This window comes from Mus pahari, chromosome 21 (genome assembly GCF_900095145.1).
Source record: "Mus pahari chromosome 21, PAHARI_EIJ_v1.1, whole genome shotgun sequence".
Taxonomy (NCBI): Eukaryota; Metazoa; Chordata; class Mammalia; order Rodentia; family Muridae; genus Mus; species Mus pahari.
This window is the reverse complement of record NC_034610.1, coordinates 208,220-231,794: the sequence shown is the minus strand read 5'-3', so window position 1 is coordinate 231,794 and position 23,575 is coordinate 208,220. Positions and strand designations below refer to the sequence as shown.

General features: G+C 45.5%; 1 protein-coding gene across 1 annotated transcript in view; it reads right to left on the bottom strand.

Annotated features, from left to right (window-relative positions):
- The window catches only part of Tiam2 (T cell lymphoma invasion and metastasis 2), a 194,124-nt gene extending 176,266 nt beyond the window's left edge, over positions 1-17,858 (bottom strand). Inside the window, exon 1 of the mRNA XM_021221237.1 lies at positions 17,705-17,858. The gene's annotated coding sequence lies outside the window, so the exon portion shown is untranslated. The remainder of the gene's footprint in view (positions 1-17,704) is intronic.
- Positions 17,859-23,575: the final 5,717 nt, after the last annotated feature.

The following is a 23,575-nucleotide window of genomic DNA, read 5'->3' as shown; positions in this document are numbered from 1 at the left end:
CACACACACACACACACACACACACACACACAGAGTCTCTATCAATCTACCATCACACACATACACATCCTGTCTATTAATTTCACCTTGGCATTAAAATATGTTAAAAATGCAAATGAACTCTTCCAGAAATGGACAATAAGTCAGCAAGTCTGGCTTGGGCCTACATGCCTTGGGGAGGCTGAGCCTAGAGGTCAGGTTGCCAGTTCAAGGTTAGCCAGGGCTATATAACAAGACCCTACATCTAATACACACACAACCGAGCAGGCACCTGGACACACAGCATGCCTGACACTGGGTAACTGCCTGGAAACAGCCTTTCACAGAGGCTGCGGGCTGGGGGTGGGGGACTCAGCATGGTGGTGCCTTCTGAGTTGCTCTCAAATCTCTGTTTTCTTGTCAAATCATTCTTTGGAAAATTACCAAATGTTAAGAGCTCGGTGATGACAGGTGACTGCATTTTTGCAAGCTCCTTCGGCCTGGTAATACAATGGGGAGTGGGGAGGGAGAAGTGGGTGGAGAGAAAGAAAGTCACCAGGTGTGATGCTTCCATTCTCCTGTGGGGTGATTCAAGGAGCCTGCAGGGACAGGTTGGCTGTGAGTCTTGAGCCCAGCCATCTTATCAGGTCCTCAGGCTCCAGAGGACTGGAGGGAGTGGCTGAGGCACACTGAGTCAGAGCACAGACCAGAGCAGCATCCCTTGTGCACAGTGGAAGTAGAGCAAGCTGAACTTGTGTCCTGTCCTTGACATCACAAGCTATGCAATGAGGCATGAGGTTGTGCCAATTAGTGCACACAAATTATGTGTCCTTATCTACTTCAATGAGGCTGTTGAGGCCATTGAGCGGATGACTGCCAAGCCCTTGCAGGTTTGAGTTGAAGAGAAATTAGAAAGCTAAACATGCAAAAGATAAAGGGAAGCCGGGTTTAGAACTTGGTAAGTTCTAAACTCACTGTAGCTTTTCCCTGAAATTGAGTACATCTTGTAACTCTGGGAAAATCTTAGTTTGTGAAGTTCACTGTGATCAGGAAAGGATGGCTATTGGATAGAAGGTAGGATAAGTGTTCATATTTAAAATGGGGGGAGGATGCATCATGTAAATGACCAATAATAGCCCTCGGAAGGGGTGCCTCCTACCATCACTCACCCCAGTAAATGGAAGAAGGATGTGTTAGTCAGCTAGCGATGGTTAAACTTTGGTTGAATCTTGGAGATTATTATTGAACATTTCACATGGTGATCTATAACCAATTAGTGGGTTGTAAAATCAATTTAGTGGAGGTATTACAAGAATTTTTAATAGGGACTGAACAAGGGTTGAAATAGTGTCCACGCTGAGTCACATGTAAGTAAAGCATGGGGCTCCAGCTGTAAACACACATGTATTGATACTACACCAACACACAAGCAGTTTTTAAAATTCTACCCTAAAATAAATTTAGGGGAAAAAAAAGACATGGGAAAAATTAGGGCCCTTATGTATTCTTGATAGAAAGTAAATGATATATAGTAAGAAAAAAATTACAGTTTCCCAAAATGAATCTAAAATGAAATTACTATATGACTCACCAGTTGAACTTCCTGGCAAATACTGAACTAAAAATGAGATCTAGACAGTGCACACTCACGGTCATCACTACCCTGTCACAACAGCAATTGTGTAACCTTACCATGTCTACTACTTCGCTGTTTGTACCTGAGAAACAGGGGCTCCCATCCTCAACTGCTCCCTGAAAGCTTCTTCAATGATTCCTAAACCCTGAGACCAACAGGCTTGCTTTAGGTGTTTGCAACCAGCAGTTGAAAATAAAAACCAGCTCCTTGCCACTGGTGCACACCTTTAATCCCAGAACTTGAGAGGGGAAAGTCGGCAGATCTCTGTGAGTTCGAGGCCAGTCTGGTCTACAGAGTGAGTTCCAGGATAGCCAGGGCTACAGAGAAACCCCCCCCCCCAAACAAAGATAGATAGATAGACAGACAGATGATAAAGAAAAAGAAAACTCATCCTCATCTCTTCACCTGAGGCACCCACACATAACTTGGCACATGTCCTTCACATTATTTGTGTGCACCCACTCATATGCACAGTCTTCTCACGGTTTTACATCTTGAGATAATTCAGAAATAGCAATCTGTCCATTTGCCATCTGTCCATGTCTTTCTAGCTGTCCTATCTCCATCCTTCCGAGCAATATACAACAAACGTTGTATCCTTTTGCAGGTACAAAACTGAAACCCTGTTTTTCATATCTCTTCATCCTTTTCCTCACAGAATCCTACCAGCTCAGGTACTGCCAAAATCCAAGATACAGATGTGCTATTGTGTATCCAACTGTCCCTGTGTTGAAAGCATCTATTTAGTATCCAATTCTTTCTCAGGACAATTGACACTGCAGTAAATATTCTTCTACAAGCATGGTGCACACAGCTGCTTTTAAATTTTCTATGGGATAGATTGTAAAGGGAAGAAAGATCAAAAGCCATGTGCATTTGGAATTTTAAGAGACCAAGCAAGAAGTCTTTCTCAAATGGCTGGAAGCAATGCTGAAGGACATCTCTTCTCACTAGGAGTGGCATTAACAAAGTTGCCAGGAGTGGCATTAGCAAAGTTTAAACTTTGTGTCAGTCTTGGTGGTCCAATGCATGGGAAATCTGCAAGTTGCCCCACTCCTCTCACCCTGTTCCCCTGGGGGCAGGGTGCTATTCTAGTACAGATCTTTCCACCTACATTCTCTGTCTCTCATCCCAGTTGAGCACCAACTGGTTCTATTTCTGCATCAATCTCCTATAATATTTGTGTGTGTGTGTGTGTGTGCAGGTAGGTAGGTAGGTATGTGCACATGTAAAAGCAGGTATCTGTGGAGTCCAAAAGAATGCATTATATCCCGTGGAGCTGGAGTTCAGGTGGTTGTGAGCCACCTAACATAGGTACTGGAGCCTTAGATCTGGTCCTCGGCAAGAGCAGCACATGCTCATAACCACAGAACCATCTCTCCAGCTTCCTTCTTCAATTCTTCAAGCACAGAAGGAGCAACATTACCAAGGATACCCGTGAGTATCTCCTGGGTCAGCATTTACTGCTCCTAATTCCAAACCAGCCAGTGCCAGTTCAAATGGTTCGCATTCAGCTCTCTTATTTGCACAGCAGAGTCCCGTCACAGATAACTGGGCCCTGGGCAAAAGCCTAGTTTGTCCCTCAAGCTCCAATATACACTTAGCTCTGCAGTGGAACCCCAATGCTTCCCTCTGGCAAGGAAAACTATACCCAGACATTGGAATCCCACTTCCATGTGTGTGTGTTCATATGTGTGTGTGTGCCAGTGCACGCACAGTGGGTGCATGTTCACTTGGAGGTCAGGGTTCAATGTCAAGTATTTGTCTTCCTCTCTCACACTCCACCCCTTTCTTCCCCATCTTATTTTTTTGTTTCCATTTATGCATTTGAGGCAGAGGGTCATGCGCGTGTCACAACGTGCATGTGAAGATTAGAAGACAAGAGTAGACAGGAGTTGGTCCTTCCAGAGATCAAATTTCATGTGGGTTCCAGAGATCAAACTCAGGCCATTTAATTTGATGGAGGGGCCTTTACTTTGTCAGCCATCCCATAGGCTTTCCCCTCTACTTACTTAACTGTTTTGAGACAGGGTCTCTCATTGAGTTGCAGCTCATCAATTCAACTCGGCTGGCTGGTCAGTGAGCTCCAGGAATCTGCCTGTCTCTGTCTCCACAGAATCTGGTTACAGATGTACATGCCTGACCTTTTATTTGGGTGCTGGGAATCCAATCTCAGGTCTTCATGTTTGTGTGGCCGCCGTCCTCCCCAAGTTCCCTAAACCATACTTCTAAGCTCCATTCTGGTCTACACCTCTGGCTTCTTGATTCAGAACTCTCATGTACTCCAAAGGCAACAGAGCACCCCATTTGGTCCGAGCAGGGCGGATGGTTTGCTCATGGGAGGAGTCAGAGAGAAGGAGCAGACACGACAAGCAGATGCTTAACTGGAACCATCGCTGTCACTCTGGACCTCTTCAGCTAAGGAAATGCCTTTCTTTCAGTTACAAGAAAAAACCCAAAACATTTACAGAAGATATTATATAACATAGAATACCAAGAATCTACAATAGGGTATACTGGTACACATTCAAGGGATGACCTATCACCAGAGGCAAAAGAACAGAAGTATCTCCCACCATGAACAAGAGCATCCTATACACGGGCCAACAATCATGCCTCATCCACTCTCATGTCTCATGATGAGTCTCATGGTCACATGCAAACAGCTGGCATTAAAACCCAGCAAAGCAATATGTAGCACTTTCTTATTGTTTTATAATACACATGATAATGAGAAATAAATCACAGTGTAAACTAAATAAAACTTCCAGGAGTTGGGGTAGGGCTGAGCCCCATGACAGAGCCTTTGCCTAGCATGTATATGACCCTGGGTTCTATCTGCAGTATGGGGAGCAAGCAAGACAACACAGGAACTAGAAGACTCCCTCTCTAGTAATCTTAAAAAAGGGACACTGAAGAAGATAACTACTTAGTCTGCATACGGTATGTCTCTGAGAGAAACTCTAACCTGCTAACTGAGGGAAGACATTAAGCACAAGACAAGATCAGCACACCCCTGAGAGGACAAACTCTGGCTTAGAAAATCGGTATGTAGAAAAGAAGGGACGAAAAATATTTTTGAAAGCCAAAGATTTAATAAGAATGGGACATGCATATGATGAGTAAGAAAGGTGTAAAAACAGACTTTTTGGATATTAGCTCATGGGGAAAATGTGCACCACTTCTCAGTCTTTGTCCTAGTGTTCTTGCTGGGAAATTCTTTGATTCAGTGACATGTCACACTTCAGGATGGGCTGGGAGACAGAGATGAAGGTGTGTGCGACCCTGTGGCCATACCTTACGTGCTGCCTAGCCCAAAGCTCCTGCTTCCAACTGCATTTAGTGAACAGGGTGGAAAGCCTGGGAGGGCTCCTCCAGCACTCAGAACCCCACCTCCTCTGATGGAAACTGTCAACCATCCATTTCCCTGGCTAATGGTGGGATGCGTTGTCACAGATAATTTAAGCAGCTGTCAGAGCTGCACAGTGCTGCAGATTCCATATGGCCTATGTAAGGCACACATGTGCTCTAAGCCCTTCCCCCTCCAGAGAACAAGCTGGGAGGAATGAGGCGGACATCCTGGGACTCCGTCCCAGATCCGTGCTGCAATATGTCCATGCTCCGTGGCATAGGAGAACACTCATTTGAAAAGGCATGTGAACATGCCTCGTGATATGGCTGACACACACAGGTGAAGTGTCACAGACCCTCAAACCCCAGCTCCAAATGCTCTAAAATGTAAAACTCCCTAAGCACCAACAAGGCTCGAAAAAGGTTTCTGGATCACCTGTGGCATTTCCAAGAGCAGAGATGACCTCAAACAACTGTAGACCCCAAATCCAGCCATCACGCAGGAGCAATGAACCACCAGCAAATACATCAGACTCGAAGAAGTTCTGTCATCCACTCCAGGGAGATGGGGAGAGAAAAGTCACAGAAGACCAAACCTTGCTGGGTGAGAAACCTGATCCTCTCTCCCCACCGCCCTCCAAAATGAATTCAAATTCACGCTGTCTCTGTACTTCCTGATTCCACACATTAGGGCATCCAAATGTTACAACAACGGAGACTTAAAGATGGGTGGGGAAGGCAGTGTGTGTGAGAAGAATTTATAATGGCACCAGAGAAACTGTGCTAAGGGTAATTCTGTAAAGTTAACTTTTCACATATAACAAAGTCATGAATTAACTCAGTCTGGTCAGTTGTTTATGGCTTTTTAAAATCTCGGCCCACCCAGTTCAAAAGTAGAACGTTTTTCCTAAGACTGCTTTCAACCAGAAGCTCAATAGAGGGAGGGGGGAAATCAAACTATGATAAGATTCGTCTTCCCTTCCTGCTCTGTGAACATCCTTTGGCTTAGTTAACCCCCACACTAAAGACAGGATGAAAAAAAAAATGCAGCCATGGAACCAGATGTCATGGTCACACCTGCCCTCCCTGAATGTAGAGACTGAGGAAGGCCATAAATTCAATGACACCCCAGGGGCTAAGGGAACAGGTCAAAGCCAAGCATCTCAAGGAATGACAGACACCCTGTCTCACAAACAAAAACAAAATAAAACAAAAAAATTAGTCAATAATAATCAAAACCAGCCTGGCCTAGCTGCACAGAATTATAATTTGAGCTGCTTGGCAGGCTAAGGCAAAAAGATCATAAGTTCAAGGCCAGCTTGAGCTACAGAGAGTTTGAGGGTGGCTAATGAGTCCTCTCTCAAAATAAAAGGCTGTAAAGGGGACAGTCGATGTAGCTCAGCATGGTGTATTTGCCTAGCATGTGCAATACAGCAGTCTCTATTCCTAGTACCATCCCTCCCCACAAGTGGCCTTGACGGGAGGGCCTCCACAATATGGGGGAGGTGCAGAGAGAATCAGGACTAGAAACACAATATTGACAGGGACCTGGCCTGGAGGAGAAGAGCACCTCTTTGAAATCATGGTCTCTGCTCAAACACTTCACAGTTCTTATTAAACACCCCCTTCTTTTCTTTCTACAAAGAAAACCCCTGAGTATCAGCCTGGCTATATTTACAACACTCCCCTTGGAGTATGCCCAAGGTCTACATTTGGTTTTAAAAGATGCTTCTTCCAACATGGCAGCTATCTCTAAAGGCCAAGACACACATTCAGAGGAGCCCAGCCCCTTGTTAACATTTTCCAAGCATACAGTAGCTATGTGCCACTTGGCACACTCCACAATACCCTCCCCAAAGCACCCAAAGACTGCCAACTTCCTTGGGCTTTTACAAGAAGAATTCTTGAAAAAGCATCTATTTGCAGAAGAATTCCACTTTTACTGGGATGGCTGTCAAAAGTTTACTGTCTCCCGCAGGGAGCCGGCTGGTTTTTAGTGACTTGGCCCCATATCAAAATGGCTGCAATTAAATGGATTTGTGAGGGTCAGATGAGATATTAAAACAGAGGGTTCTCTCCGTGGAACTAAAATCATGCTTAGCACATGTTCGAGTTACATATGCCGCCCAGGGCAAATGGCTGTGAGACACACCTCTCTGGGGAAAAGTAGGTCAACGTAACTCCCTGCAGTGTTCACTAGGATGGGAAGACTCAGTTCAGAACAGAGCTGGGCTAAAGCAACTGTCCAGGCTGCTTAAAATTCGAGGTTCACACTCAGTGACTTTAATGGAAGACAAAGCTGAGAGTCCACAAGGACGACAAATCAGAGTGCTTGCAAAAGCTGAGACACTTTAAGATCATGGTGGCTCTACAGCTTGGGTGTAAGGGAGAAATTCACTCACTAGATGATGCCCTGTCTTCAAGGTTCCCATGTAATGACAGGTTCATCTTAAAGACAGGAATCCTTTGATATCATTTCATGTGTCAGAGGACTCACTGGTAACTAGCAAGGCCTGCAGAGATGGTTTCTAAACTTAATCAGGTTTTGTAGCCCTTCCCAAGGCTTAAGCACACAAACCCCAACAAGTGTATGCTTGCTGTGGAAACACTGGGGAGGATGTTGAGATCAGAGCAAGCCTGGACCACGTGGCAAGATGCAGAAGTGGTGAATGGGGGATCAGAAGGTAGGGGCAGAGGCAGAAAGGGAAAGGGACAGGGAGGATGTCACCTAGTATAAAATTGGTCACCTGTGAGTCACAATAATTTCATGGATTTGCTGCTCCAACACAACTGGAAAAATGTTCAGGTTGTCATAGAGATCTCGCTCCATGTGGCTCAAATTCCTACCAACCACACATTCCTATCATAGACGAGTCTGCAGTCATTGCACATGAACACTACAAAGAGGGGTTGGGGTGGGGCACACAAACTTCTGAGCTGCTGGCTATGCAGCCCTTCAGCCTCCCAGTCATTACTTAGGGTATGTAGGGGTGGGCTCAATGGGCAAAGTGTTTTGCTGTGTAAACATGAGGTCCAAGTGACAAAGTCAAGTACAGTAGCAAGAACTAAAGGGGGATTTTTGTTTGGTTGGTTTCATTTTCTGTTTGTTTGTTTGTTTGGCTAGCCTGGGATATGTAGTAGGACTGTGTCTCAAGAGAAAAGAATTAGGAGGAGAATATCACACACACACACACACACACACACACACACACACGCACAATTTATTACCTGCTAGACTATTTTGCCACCAATAGCTCACACTTTAAAAAAACACAACTGTAAGGGGCTGGATAGAGGCCTCAGCGAAGAGGGAGCACCTGTTGCTCTTGCAGAGGACCCAGGCTCAGTTTCTATGGCATCTGTAACAACCATCTGTAACTCCAGTTCCAGAAGATCTGATGCTCTCTTCTGGACTCTGTAGAAACCAGGCACACATGTGGCACACTTACATATATTCAGCCAAAACACTCATACGCATGTAATAATAATAATTGTCTTATTAAAATGACAGCACGGGGCCAGAGAGGTGGGGGTGCCAGCCTGACACCATGAATTCAGCCCCCTCAATGTGTGAAAAAATAACCCATGGTATGTACACACCCCCCCTCAGAGAGAGGTGGGATGAGGGCAAGTGAGAGCATGAAATAACAAAATAAAGGGGCTGAGGAGACAGCTCGGTGGGGAAGAAAACTTGCCACACAAGGACTATAGTCCAGACTCCAGACTCACATCATGGCTGCTTATCTGCCTGTAAACCTCAGTGCTGTAAGGGTGGAGACTATAGAATTTGCTGGCCAGTGGTATAGCTCCAGGTTAGGTGAGAGACTCATACCAGAAGAGAGTGGTAGGACGTGATAGTACCCGCAGTGACTCATAACTGGTCAGAGATGAGAATCCATGATTGTTGACTGCTTATCTACAAATGGTGTGTGTGTGTGTGTGTGTGTGTGTGTGTGTGTGTGTGTGTGGTATGTTTGTATGTGCATGTACGTATGAATATGTATGTGTGTGTACAGTGTATGTGTGCACATATTCATGTATATTTACATGTACATAGAGGTCAGAAGTTATTCTTCACCTTAGTCTTTGAGATACCTCACACCATACCTGAAGCTCTCTGATTTGGCAAAGCAGGCTGGACAGTGAGCCCCAGGGATCCCTCCAAGTCCACCCACCCCAGCACTGGGATCAGAAGCACAAGCCACCATGCACAGCTTTTTACACAGGTGCTGGGGATTCAAACTCAGGTTCCTCTCAATTGCACGGCAAGCTCTTTACTGATTGAGCTATCTCCCGGACCTTAAATCGAGTCATTTAACTAACCAGAAACAAGTTCTCCTGAAAAAAAAAAATGGTTTGAATTAAATAATTTCTAAAGTGTCTGTTGGTCTAAATTAAACAATTTTAATTCCATTAAAATTATACAGACTGACTTGGGACAGCCTTTCTTATATGCATCTGTGAACAAGATACATTCTATTGGACTATCACTATTGTTTATAGTTTACAAAAAAAATGTAGTATCATCTGCTGGACATAGGTAACTGTAGCCTATAAATTACATTTTGAAATGATTAAAAAATGGTCCATGATCTGTATAAATGTGTAGAGGATTTCCTTTAGACAATGGAAATGGCACAAGGTGTTCTTCAGTATTGACAGTAGCATATTTGTACACCCACTCGTTGATTGATTTCCTGAATATTTCTAGTGTTGGCTGTCAACTCAGTTTTAGTCAATTTTCTAACTTATCAGATTTATCAGGCCATCAAAATTCAGAGAGCTTAAAAAAAAAAAAATGCCACCGTGCAATGAGTGACATCTGTCCCCCACCCACATCAAGGCTCCAGCCACATCAGACTTGTTTGTAGGCCCAATGTCTTTGTACACTTACTAGACTAACAACAGCCAGGCACAGCAACATCCCTAAACAAATTTTGAGATAGGTAATTTTTAAAACTAAAATTGCACGGGAAGCTGGAGTTGAGGCAAAGCAAACGTCCTCATGCTGGTATCCTTTGTCTTCACTGAAGAGGTTAAAAGGCTTCAGTTACTACAAAGTGCATGTTCCTAAGGGGGCCAACTTTTAAAATGCCTCTCACTGTTATAGTTATATTAATATAGAGATATATTAATATATAGATCTTTTTCTTAGAGACCAAACATAACTCATTAAAAATAGTTTGAAAAGTTTCTGTTAAACCATAGATCAACCATTAGCATTAGCGCTGCAGGTTGATCTTTACAAACTACCGGGCCTACTGATTAACTGATGTAACGGCCTAAGCTTCTACCACTCAGCTCTGCAAAACTAATCCATATGGCTGGGTCTTCATAATCCTATACAAGCCATTCCACACGGATATCACAAAATAAATACATGGGGAGGAGATACGGGCTTTGTGCCTCAATCCCTAAGACACATTTCACATCCTTTATAGATTTCTCTTTTGTTGTTGTTGAGACAGTCTCACTACGTAGCTAAGGAAACACTAGGAATCTCTCAAGAGCTGTGTTATTCTCCCCCTCAGGAAAAGAAGGCCTTTAAATGTTAAAAAAAAAAAAAAAAAAATCTGCCAAGGAGTGAAAATCCTATTCTAGACTAGAATCTAGATCTACTGATGGTCACCTTAAGGACAGTGCTACTTCTCAACACTTGAAGAAAAAAAAAAAAGGGTAACCATTTTAATGTCAACATTTTACTACTGGTGAGGCCCATTTAAAGAGTCAAAGATTCACACTCAGGAAACTACTCAGTGGATAATGTGCTTGCCACACAAGCATGAGGAGCTGAGTTCAATTTCCTAGAACGTTAAAAAGGGGGGGGGGGCTATGCATAGCCATACATCCAGGTGAGCCTTTAATCTGAGTTCTGGGGAGACAGACATAGGAGGAGCCTTGGGGTTTACTAACCAGCCAGTCTAGTTGATTTGGCAAGCTCTTGGTTCAACGAGAGAGACCTTGCGTCAAAAAAAGGGAGAAAAAAAAATAAAGTAGAGGGTTTGGAGAGATGGCTCCGTGATTAGGAGAAGGAACACTCTTCCAGAGCACATTGGTTCAGTTCCCAGCACCCACATGGTAGCTCACAACTGTCTGTAACATCCAGGAGCTGACACCTTTATAAGCACGCGTGCGTGCAAAGCACCAACACACATTTAAAAAGTATTTTTAAAAAGTAGAGAAAAATTAAGGAAGCCATCTAACATCAACCTCTGTCCTCCACATACATGTGTACATATGTGCACCCTACCACACATGTAAACAAACACATACATGCCCATATGCTTAAATTTTTTTTTAGTGTCCAGATTTGACAAAGGCTCTCTGGATCTTTGTTGAGACAGTATATTGTCAGGATATCTTCAACACATGCCACATAAAACTGACACCACTGTTTTTTGGTTGGTTGGTTTGGTTTTCGAGACAGGGTTTCCCTGTATAGCCCTGGCTGTCCTGGAACTCACTCTGTAGACCAGGCTGGCCTCAAACTCAGAAATCCGCCTGCCTCTGCCTCCCAAGTGCTGGGATTAAAGGCGTGCGCCACCACGCTCGGCTTTGACACCACTGTTTTGCCAGCATTTTCAAAAGTTCTGGGCTCTACCTGGAAAGGATACACCAGTAAAATAAGCAAACTAAGTCCCTATGTGATAGGAAGTTACCCACAGTGGACCAGCATGGGGTGCTATAGCAACAGACTTAAACTGCATGAGAGAAAAGGACCCAAGATGCTCATAGGAAGGCCTCTCTTTGGGCCCCATGGTCTGCTAAGAGAACCAGAAAAGGCAAGAAAGACAAGCCTGTAGAAGAAATTGAATGACAGCAAAGAGGGAGGGAGGGAGGGAAGGAGGAAGGAAGGAAGGAAATAACTAATACTGCCCAGCTCTTTGCATATTGGCTTTCATTTGTTTGCTTGTTTGTTTGTTTTTGTTTTTCTAGACAGGGTTTCTCTGTGTAGCCCTGGCTGTCCTGGAACTCACTCTGTAGTCCACTCAGAAATCCGCCTGCCTCTGCCTCCCAAATCCTGGGATTAAAGGCGTGCGCCACCAGGCGAGGCTTTGGGTTGCCTTTCTTTTGTTTTGTTTTTGTGTGAGACAAGGATGGCCTTCATCTCCTCATCCCCTTGCCTCCACCCCTCTCCATCTCTGAAACCACAGGTATGTATCACCACACCTGGTTTGTGTGGTCAAACCCAGGGCTTTGCACAAGTTAGGCAGGCATGCTACCAATGGAGTCACATGTCCAGGTCCCTGGACCATAAGAAGCGAAAAGAAGAGAAAAGCTCCGACTTTTAAAGTGAAATGAAATAATGCGCTAAAGCTCATCATTCAGTTTTAAAGCCAGCAGGAGTCCTTAACTTTCACCTCTTTAAGGATCTGTTAGCCTGGTTCACAAACTGCTAACAAAAGGCCCTTCAGCAATCTCCTTCCACATGATCAGTAATAGTAACTCTCAAAGTACTGCGTCCAAAAGACACATTCGGAAATCCAAACCCTGGCTGAACAGAAACGGAAACCGGTAACCCAACACCAGGAAAATATCACCAATGCTGCGGGCCAGATTCTGTTGGCTCAGCTACAGACCTCATAAATGGAAACCATACAGGCCAATCCCCAGCAAGATGGGAGTGCAGAGAAAGCTGGCCAGGGCCCAGGCCCATATGACTCAAGATGGGAAGAGCCTGCTGTTACTAGCCTCAATCATCTGTGGTTGGGCACTTTCTATTCACCATTCTGTGATAATGCAAAATCCAGCTTTCAAATCGTAGGTAGGTTTCACTATGACCTCTGATTTGCTTACACTGGACATACATACTACGCAATTTCATAACGGTGTGAACCTGGGCGCCGACCCACTGTTACCCGCCTTCTGTGTGACTGATGTATGTGAACACCACAGATACCATTCTTCTGCAGGGATTTCCTCCTCCCCGCCCTCTGAGTTCATTTCACCTCCACACTTCTGGCCTCTCCCTCCTTGTCCATCCTCAGACCTCTCCTGCTAGCTTAGTGGACCACACTGCTGGGAACTGACCTCTCTGGAAGTCTTGCCTCTCCAAACACACTGCTGATCATCTCCAAAGGGGACTTGTCAGTGTGCAAATCTGACCTGTCTCTCCTCCCCAAGTGTAATCATTGGCTCTGGGCATTGCTTACTGTTGCTCGATACTGAGCGCCTGAAGTTCTCTTCCGTCGTAGCTCATGTTTGCAGCTTAGCAGGGCTGAATAACACATGTGGCAGTACACTGGATCCCTGTTCACTACTGAAGGAGAACTGGGTGCGCTATATTCTCCCCCAACACACACACACACACCTCAGCCCACAAAGCCTTGCTTTTTTTTAAAAAAAAAACTATTCAGAAGGATAAATGTGACACAAAGACACAGGAAGCCTGTGTAATAGTCACTGCTGCAGCTTTCTTGTCCTGATGTTTGCAAAACGCTTTCACGCTCACAAGCTTGTGTGAACCTTCTAACAACTGAAACTTCAGTGAGGGCACTCGAGAAAGAACTGAGGTGTTCAAACAGGGACCCACAGGTCCAGACTACTTCCCAAGTGCATTTCAGTCCTGGCTTCTGGCTCCTTTCTAGAAAATAACCTGTAATGGAATAAAAGCACACCGTCCCGACAGCCCATTCAGCCCATTTTATTCCAATGTAAACAGGTATACATCTCACCCGTGCGGATCCTCTACCTTTTACTACACTTCAGGAATATGTGCACCAAGGTCAAGTCCCACCCACTGTCAACTCCAGAGAACTGTATTCATACTCTGTAGCCGCCCATTCACACATCTGTCCCTCTATTCAGGAGACACTTAGCAGCAGCTGACATTTGGTGCTGGCCACGGTCCTTGTCCTGAAATCTTAAGACTTATTCTATGTTTCCAAAATATCCTTGGAAGCCTGCTGTCCTTAAAGGGGCTTGGATAAACAGAGGGACAAACCAGAAGCCAGTAAGCTAAGAGCTTACCAGGACTGTGCCTCTTTGAGAACTTGTTGACTGGGACAAGTCCCTGGCACTTGGTTTCTTTATCCACAAAATAAGAGAATGGTCTGTATTATCTTATTGTTATTTCAAAGTGAAGAATCCCTTAAGCTACAAGATTCCATTTATCCAGACAGCCACAGAGACATCTACCACATATATACAGCATAGCACAGTTTCACAAGTTTCTAAGATGATCCTGTACCTCTTGTAGCTTGAACAAATGCTTCTATCAATCATTTCACAAATTGATATGTTAACTACAAACCTGGAGTGTTTGTAAGATTCTCCAGCAAACTACCCATACATCAAAATTGAATCTATATGAGTAGATTGTGGTGCTAAATACTCCCACTGTGGGCACTAAATAAATCAGGCAAGATGCTCCTCTTACTGCCTCTTTACTTCTGTGATACGCCACTTTGAGGTGACTTAAAAACTGTCCCAAACAAAATACACCTTAATCCTATTTATTGGCATATATTTATAGAAGCAACATGTCTCTCAGCCTAACTTCCAAGTCTTACACCAAATTTCTCCTCAAATCAAGATCAGACATGAAAACTTGGGTGCCTGAAAAGGTGGTTGGCTAAAGATGATCATGTGATACATGGCTGATTGGTCGGGAACACTCATGTGATGCAAGGCTGATTGGCTGAGGAAGTCACGTGCTGCAAGGCAGATGCCTGCCCATGGATCTACTCACACATCCTTCCCTGTTTACAAAGACATGTCTGGGCATCATTTGGACAGCCAGATATAAACGCTGGATAAAGCGCATTTCTATACCTCCCTTACAGACAAAAAAATAAACAAATCTGCCCATAAAGGTTTCTTTGTGGTGCTTATTAGATATATATCTTCTTTCCTCACTTGCCAAGACACACTGATTTGCAGTAATCTGTGGTGAATCTGTGGTAGGACGGGGCTTGGGCAGTGACCCACATTGTGCCTTTGAGTGACTTGCAAGAGGAGTCTTCTCCCAGTGTGAAAATGTACACCAGGGGCTTGGCAAATTGTATGTGAATTGATTTTAGACTCTGCTCTCCTGTTGGTCAGATTGACCTTGTACCACGAACAAACACGCGGGACCGGACAAGGTTGACACAACAAAATATGTAGTTTTAAACTGTGTCCTAGAGCAGGCACTGACAACTAGACGCGGAAGACATCAGCTTGCCAGGGAACACGGAAAATGAAGCATCTTGGCGAAGATATTTGACTGACACATGATGGATGTGTGGGTAATCAACAGATGGAGAAGAGAGAAGAATTGTGTAAGCAGAATGCTGGTTCCTTCAAGATAATGGCCTGGAAATGACAAGCTGCAGTGGGAAGTGTCTAGAGCAGGCAGTATGTCTGCACTCCTAAGTGGGGCGGGGGGGGGNAGAGCAGGCAGTATGTCTGCACTCCTAAGTGGGGGGGGGGGGGGGGGGAGCAATGGCCCGCGGGGCTCATTATCAAGCATCTGACATGGTTTGGGACTTTGCTATCAAGCATCTGACATGGTTTGGGTTTGTTGCTGTCTCTTTTTGGTTTGTGACAAGCTCTGAACTCACGGAACTCACCTGCCTCTGCTAATGCCCAAGTGCCAGGAGCTGGAATTAAAAGTGTGTGCCACCATGTTGTGCCTGAGATCGTGTTTTGGGGTTTGGTTTTTGCTATGTAGCCTACAACAAAGCATCCTCCTGCCTCAGTTTCCTGAGTAGTGGAACTACAGCAGTGCCCTACCATGCCCCTCCCTCGTGCATCTTTTATGGGATGTTAGACATGGAAGTTGGGCCCTGTGGGAGCTTGCTTGGCTACTGTAAATAACAAACACAGATATACCTCACCATTATTTTTTCTACCCATCAAAAAAGACCTTTGCCACCCTTAAGCAAACAGGTTTCATTTTCCTTTCAGCTGAGCAGGAAAAATAAATCCAACGATATGAAAATGTGCTTTTTAAATTCATTTTAATATTAGACTTTTGGGGTTTTAAAAAAGATATGATAATCTCTTTTTAAAACCATCTTCTAATTATTAGGGTGTGTGTGTTTTTAGGAGGGGGAAGAAGAGGAGGAGGAGGAAGATGAGGAGGAGGTGGAGGTGGTCAGAGGGAATCAGGTCACTTGGAGCTGGAAATACAGACAGTTGTGTACTGCCTAATGTGGGTTGTGGGAACTGAATCCAGGTCCTATGCAAGAACAGTATGAGCTCTTAACCACTGGGGCATTTCTCCACCACCACCTGGTCTGCTCTCCCACCCCGCCCCTTATTCTTTTCTCTTTCTTTCTTTCTTTCTTTCTTTCTTTCTTTCTTTCTTTCTTTCTTTCTTTCTTTCTTTCTTTCTTTCTTCCTTTCTTTCCTTTCTTTTCTTTCTTTTCTTTCTTTTCTTCCTTTCTTTCTTTCTTTCTTTTTTTTTTTGGTTTTATGTTTTTTGAAACAAGGCCTCATTCTGTAGCCTTGAATAGCCTCAAACTCAGAGATCTGCTGGGATTAAATGTGTGCACAACCGTGCCCAGCTAAAACTACAACTTATACAACTTAAAAGGGGGAGGGGGGGAGGAGGAGGAGGAGGGGAGGAGAGGAGGAAGGGAAGGAGGGAAGGAAGGAAGGAAGACAGGAAAAGTGGTTGAAAAGCACACGTGCACTCGTTGGCTACGCAAATGTATGAGGAGCAGATGGTACTCTACTTGCAGCACTTGATCTGTGCCTTTAAGAAACTTGTAAGCCATTTTTTAGAAGCTCTTAAAGACAATTGTTTTCTGTCTTGAATTGGAGACGTCAGGTGTTATCTGTTAAACGAGGACCACAGCAACATTTGAAAAATAGAAGGTAGAGGGCGAGAACTGCCCCAGAAGAAAATCTTGGACCTTCGCACGCACCGGGAGTGTACACTTGTAGCACATCTAGTCTGCCTGGGAATGTCACCTAGCGGCTTCTCTTCCAGAAGCTGCCAGGGAACTGCAGGAAAACTTCCCCGGAACAGAATTATCTTCGCTAATGAGCAGCTTCCCCCACTCATAATATAAAGTTACCCTATTTTTCTTTTTCCTTTTTCTTTTTTCTTTTTTAAAGTAAGGAGGGCCATAGAAGCAGCGCGTCCATATTAAGTTTCCGGTCTCAGAGATAAAAACCCCTCGCGCAATTCTACTCGCTACACTTTGCTGCTCGAAGAATGGGCCCTTTTCTTCCTAAACTGTTTGTGGTAAATACGATCCATCAGGGACACAATGTTGTCGGCTTTCACAGAAACTTGGCACCGCAGCCGGCGGGGAGCCGCGCGGGTCTAGGTGGTCGCAGGACGAGCGATCCTCGCCCCCTTCCCAACCCCAATGGCTAAGCCAGGGATGCTCACCTTCTCCCCGCTGCGCCCTTCTCCCCAGGACGCAAGGAAATGGGCACTGATGGGAATGGGCGGCGCCGCCACCTCGCAACCTGGATGGTACAGCTAAACCCAACTGTATCCGCGCCACGCGTAGGGCAGGGCAAGACCTCACTTCAGAGTCTTCTGGAAAAGGATCCTGCCTTGAGCCAGGCTGGACAAGAGAGAATGCGAAGCCGCTGAGGACTGCCACCCTCCCGGACGCAGCAAAGTGGCCCCGCCGCGCCCCTGATTGCCTCCATAGCAGGCGGAGAGGACGGACGAGACTGGCCCACTGGTGGAGGCTGGGACTGTGCTGTGCAGCACCCCACGGCAGGATCCTGGGAGCCTATGCGAGACGACCCAGACACCCTCGCTCGCGTCCCTCCCTACGGCGCCCTTACCTCGGTCCAAGTTCCAGCACAGAGGACCGGTGGAGCCCGGCTCTGAGCCCCTAAGCGAGGCCCCGTGGGGACACAGGGCACACTCCGGGAAGTTTTCTCCGTCACTTTGTTCTCCACTCGCTGAGCCGGTAAGGTCAAGGCTTCTCTAGCTCCGCACTGCTGAAGTGAGTCCAGATCGGCGGCCACACCTTCCTACGCTCCGCTCGCCCCGCCCCCGCCCCGACACGCCCTTGACACGCCCCGACACGCCCCTCCGAGTCACCCCTCCACCCCCACCCCCAGCCTTGCGAACCACGCCACGCCTCCCGACCGGGACCCTCTTCTCCTGCTGGACTGACTCCACAGACACATTATGTCCCCAGTAACCAAAACTACTCTCAGCTGGAGTCCGCGAGCCAGCCAGTCGCTGTGGCCCAGACCAAAAACTACGAAGCGCGCGCGATCCTGGCCCTTCCCCCAGTGTGTGCGGCAAAGAGGTTTCCTCGGTTCCCACCCAGAGCAGCTCAGGCCACCCATCCTCCCCTAGGAGAGAGGCTGGGTGTGATAGCTGAATGGCAGGTGACAGGGTTGAATTGGGCTTGGGACTTATGAGGGCCTATTAGGCAAACCTGAGGGAGCCAGTGAGCCCACGTGAGGGGAGGATGCTCCACCATCCTCTCCTGTGACCTGAAGTCTCCTCATCAGAGAGGTGAGAGAAGAGACAGGAATGTGGCCAATGTTCCTTGGGGAGAAGTCTACCTACTTCTTTATGGCACCACAGACAAACCAAAAAAAATCCAACTTGGGGAATCAAGGAGTTTATTGGATTTACTTACAGAGCAGGAGTGAATGTAGGTGACCTCCAAATCAGCCCCACCCTAGAATGGACTACTCATAGCTGCATATTTAGAATCCCCTTCAGTTGACCTCCCATGTGCTGTAGAATCTGGAACCTCCCAAGACTAAGACCGCTTGCAATTCCAGCGGGCTGGAGGGTGCAGGAGGGAATCTCAAGGGAGGGGCCAAAGACCCTCTCCACCCAGTCCTGTGAGGGAACACCAACATTCAACAGGGTTGATCTTGGGGTCACCACAGCTCTGAGGTCTACAGCGGTTTGTTACTATGGTTCCCCAAGATACAGGCATCAGTGCAAGACTAGCTATAGAGGGTCATCTTCATAGCACATGCATATGGAATTATGGGCAGGGTGTATGTGTGTGTGTTTGTGTGTGTGTGTTTGCTCAGTGGTTAAGAACACTTGTGTTTCTATTCCCAGCACCCACATAGCAGGTCACAACTCTAGATCGAGGGGATCCAACTCCCTCCTCTGATCTCAGATGGCACTGGGCATGGAAAAAGGCAAAACACTCATACACATAAAAATACATTTTTAAAAAAATGTAAGCGTGAAGGGAGCTGAGGAGAGAGCCAGATGAGCCTCCATATGAAGTAAAGTAGCCAGCCTAACGCGAGATCTGCAATCATGAGTTTTGTGACCTCACCGTGTCTATATACATGTATATGCAATATACACTAAATAAATATATAAACACATTTTTTTCTTTTTTTAACACATTTTTTTCTGATTATAAAAGAAATGTGTGAGGCTGGAGACACGGCTCAGCCATTAAGAGCACTAACTGCTCTTCCAGAGGTCCTGAGTTCAATTCCCAGCAACTACATGGTGGCTCACAACCATCTGTAATGGGATCTGATGCCTTCTTCTGGAGTGTCTGAAGACAGCTACAGTGTACACACATATATATGGTAAATAAATATTCTTTAAAGTAATGTGTTTGTACAACAGTACCTAGTGTTAGCATTCTAAGATCCCTCCCACAGTTACCTGGCAACAGCCAGGTATGCCTGCTTCACTATAAAAGGGGCTGTTTGACCCCTCCTCACTTTTTGAGGGGGGGGTTGCCGGGAATTGAACTCAGGACCTCTGCTTGCTACGGCCCAAAGTTTTATTTATTATTATATGTAAGTACACTGTGGCTGTCTTTAGACACACACAGATGGATCTTAGGAAGAGCAGTCAGTGTGCTCTTAACCGCTGAGCTATCTCTCCAGCTCGCCCTCCACCCTCCTCACTTTCTTACTTTCTGACTCTCTTATACTCTCTGTCTCATCTCTGCTCCCCCTCTCTTTCCATGTGTTCATGACCATTCTCTCTCTCTCTCTCTCTCTCTCTCTCTCTCTCTCTCTCTCTCTCTCTCTCTCTCTCTCTCTCTCTCTCTCTCCTCCCTTCCCAACTCCCCTCCCCATGCCCTAAATAAACTATTGTATACTATATCCATCATATGGCTGGTACCTCAGGCCTGCATAGGCACCCCTTCTACCTCATCATTCCATGCCTCTACCAAACATATTCCTGGCTTTCTTTCCTTTTAATAAAACATAACATCTATGATCCAAATGGTTGCATCTCCCCTAGTGCTTCTAAAAACCACCTCCTGAATGGGCAGGCATATCAGTTTTCTTGTTGCTGTGATCAAATACATGACAAGAAGCAATTTAAGATAGTATGGATTTATTTGGGGTGATGTTTTGAAGGTGCAGTCCATAATGTCCAGGGACATATGGTGGACTTGTTCATGGCTTGAGAACCCAAGTGGGAAGTAGTATGTTCACATCTCTGTGAACCAGAAAGCAGAGATCTAGAAATGATGGCTGTCTCCCAGCTGTCTCTTTCCAGTCTGTTCAGTCTTGGCTGTCAGTGGGCTGGTGCGGCCCCATCAAGATGAATCTTCTCTCCTCTGCCTCTCTGAAAACACATGCACAAACACACTCAGAAGTGAGCCTTCTAGAAGATTCAAAATCTAGTCCTACTAACAGTGACGGTTGACTATCACCATGAGTAACAACAGTCTGAGCCCAATCCTATGCCAATCTGAGTTTAATAGAGAGAAGCCATAGAGAGATTTAAATCAATACAAAGAAGTGTTAGCCATATGAGGCTCTAGTCATGAGAAGAAAACCCAGTAGACAATAGAGCTAGCAGGTGCCAGGACCCGAACTCCAGGCCTAGAGAGGGACTTTTTGCTGTATTTGAGGTGAGCCTTGGAGGACTGGCTGAGGAGTGGGTCTGTCCAGATAATGGACTCTGAGGCTCTGAGGCGTCAGGGAACAGCTAGTACACTCTAAAGGTGGGGTTTGAGTTCAGAGTGATGGGAGACAAAGACAGAGAGGCATGCAAAAGCCAGCCACACATGGGCCTACAGAGATGTGAAGACCTTAGGACATTAACCCATGAACGAATGACAGCCCCACAGAGGGGTTTAAGTGCCAGTCTGCTGTCAGCTGGAGGGAACAGTCTAGAAGGGTCTACCTGGGAAACTCCTGGGAAACTAGACCACACTAGTGCTCTGGACAGAGTTGAACTTGGATACTTGGAAATAGCAGGTGTGTAGAAATTATGTCTGGCTGCTAGGCCCTAGATAGACACTATGGACCGAAGAGAAATAGAAAAGGTGAAGGCAAATTAGCAAAAAGTACTGGGAAAGGGCCAGGGAGGAGAGAGAAGTAGGGAGTGGTGCTGAGGCAGTATTCCGTTGACCTTCAGCTCCTCAGCTTGCCTATGGAACACAATCAAGACCATCCACTGTTGATGCTAACTTCCAATTTCCATACCGGCAGAGGGAAGGACAAGATGAAGGTTTAGAAAGACTGCCCCACCCACTCTCCTGACCACCTCCTCAAGTCATAGCCATCAGGGCACCCGAGCCACTCAGTTATTCAACCTGCCCTAAAACTGAAAAGAGATTGGCTCAATACCCCTCTAACATCTCCTTTTGCAGACCCTTCATGCTGAATCTGCTTATACAGATTCTAGGGAAGGAGAAAGCCGGCCTGCTCTCTTATCTCCAGTAACTCAGAACACGTTCTGACACATAGAACATGCCTGGAAATATTTGCATGACAAATTTGGTTCCTATAACTTGTTCATGCCAAGGTCAAGCACGGTGGTTCACATGCATAATCTAAGTACTCAGGAGACTAAGATGGATGGATAGAGTGTCTGAAGCCGCCAGCCTGGGCTACATTAGCAAGACTCTATTGAGAGGAAGGGGGAGAGAAGAGAGAGAACACACAGGGAGCAGTTAAACAAGATGCACACACACACGTATGAGTACATATATACATATATATGTCTATTCATATATATATGAATGATGTGTAGCTGAGTGGTGTAGCCAGGTATTTGTGAATTCATACACAGGAAAGGGTCCTCTTTTCTTTCTCTGGGACTTATTTAGCAGTTCCCCTCCTTCTGGCTGACAAGACACTAGGATCTCATCTACACTTCCTTCGTGGGCTATTGAAAACAATAAAAGCAACTTGTAATGTCACCATCTTATGGAGAAAGGCCCATGCTTCCTTCCAGGACGTATGGAGCAGTGTGATATGACACTATCATCTACAGGCTCTGTGCTCAGAAACTCTACAGCTGATTTCAGTAAAAAAAAACTCACAATGTTTCAAATACACTTACCAGTATTGGGTTGTGTTCCTGTGGCTCAAAGGCTACAGGTTGCACACATCGGAGGCATTAGGCCATTAATGGCTCAGACTTATTACTGCCACAGAAAATCCTCCCTAGCCAGGACCAGTACCATACCTACCCTATCCCTGACTGGAGAGCATCCCCATGCATCTCAAAGAAGAAACGGCAGATCTCAGCAGCCGCTAGGAAAATGCACTCCGTTCTTACATCGTAAGTGGGTGGTACATCGTAAGTGGGTGGTACATCGTAAGTGGGTGGTACATCGTAAGTGGGTGGTACATCGTTAGTAGGTGGAGCTTTATGTTGTCTGGATTTGTAGTTTTGTGACAGGGCTTTACTGTGTAGTCTAGGCTGACCTGGAACTCAGTATATAGCCCAAGCTGGACTTGAACTCATGATCCTCTTGCCTCTGCCTTTAGAGTGCTGGGATTATAGGGGTGTATCAGTGGCTTTATTTATGAGTAGGCTTTGAATGAAGCAGTGTGAATTGCGCATGCATGAGCCCGGCCTCTGGGATGCTCGGACATACAGAGCCTGAGTGCACGGACTTGAACTAGAATTTTTTTATCCCCACAAGGGAAATTCTAGAAACAGTAACTTATACCACTGTCTAAATGAGTGAAGGTAGACCTCAGTGCCATAAAGGAAAAGTTGTGAAGAATGGTTCCTCCAAATTATGAGTGCTGGGATTACAAATGCACACCACCACAGTGTACCGCCATACCACCATGCACCGCACTTTTCTTATACTTTGCTGGGGATGGAGCCCAAGATTTTATGCACACAGGGCAAGCCTAAGCTACATCTCCCATTCTGCCTCCCCATCCTCTATTTAAATGTTACGCCCTCACATATAACATGAATACATATTGGATTAACTGATGCCTAAATTAACAAATCTTATTGTTATAAATTTGGACAATAACACTTTGAACAATAACTTTGATGTAATTATCCAAAGTATTTAATTATAAGTTTATGTAAGCCACAAAAACTAAAAATCTAATGGAGACTTTTAAGGATTCCTCCCCCTCCTCCCCTTTTTTGAGATAGGGTTTCTTTGTGTAGCCCTGGCTGTCCTGGAACTTACTTTGTAGACCAGGCTGGCTTCAAACTCACAGAGATTCACCTGCCTCTGCCTCTGCCTCTGCCTCCCAAGTGCTGGGGTTAAAGGTGTGTGCCATCACAACCCAGCAAGCTGAATACTTTTCTATAGAACTGGCTGAAAAGTGATATTTTATTATGTCCTGTAAACAACAGTGTGATCATTTGAATTAGAATGGACCCTATAAGCTCATTTATTTAAATGTTTGTCCCACTGTCAAAGGTCGGCTTTGACACCACAGGGTAAACTGAGGCAGGAAGTGAGGTGTAACATTGGCAAT